This window comes from Mustela erminea, chromosome 10 (assembly GCF_009829155.1).
Source record: "Mustela erminea isolate mMusErm1 chromosome 10, mMusErm1.Pri, whole genome shotgun sequence".
Lineage (NCBI taxonomy): Eukaryota > Metazoa > Chordata > Mammalia > Carnivora > Mustelidae > Mustela > Mustela erminea.
In genome coordinates this window covers 101463300-101463564 of record NC_045623.1, presented here as the reverse complement: position 1 = coordinate 101463564, position 265 = coordinate 101463300, and positions in this window count along the sequence as shown.

Sequence of the window (265 nt, the reverse complement as noted above, 5' to 3'; positions counted from 1 at the left end):
TTAGCTGCCTTCGTGTTTCTGTCTGCCTCTCCCAGAGATGATCTGTGCGTGCAGGTGGGGAACACGCTTAGGGCATTTGGAGGGGACCCTAAGCCTAGTGTTTCCTCCGCCACATCTTGGAGCGTTTGCTCTGAGCTCGGCCGTAAACCAGACAGTGTCTCTATCCTCACCTGGCCCTCATCCTTCTCCTTCAACCAGAGCTCTTGGTGGGAATTTCCTATCTTGACCTCCCTCTCCATTTTAGGGTTGGGGCAGCTGAAGTCCC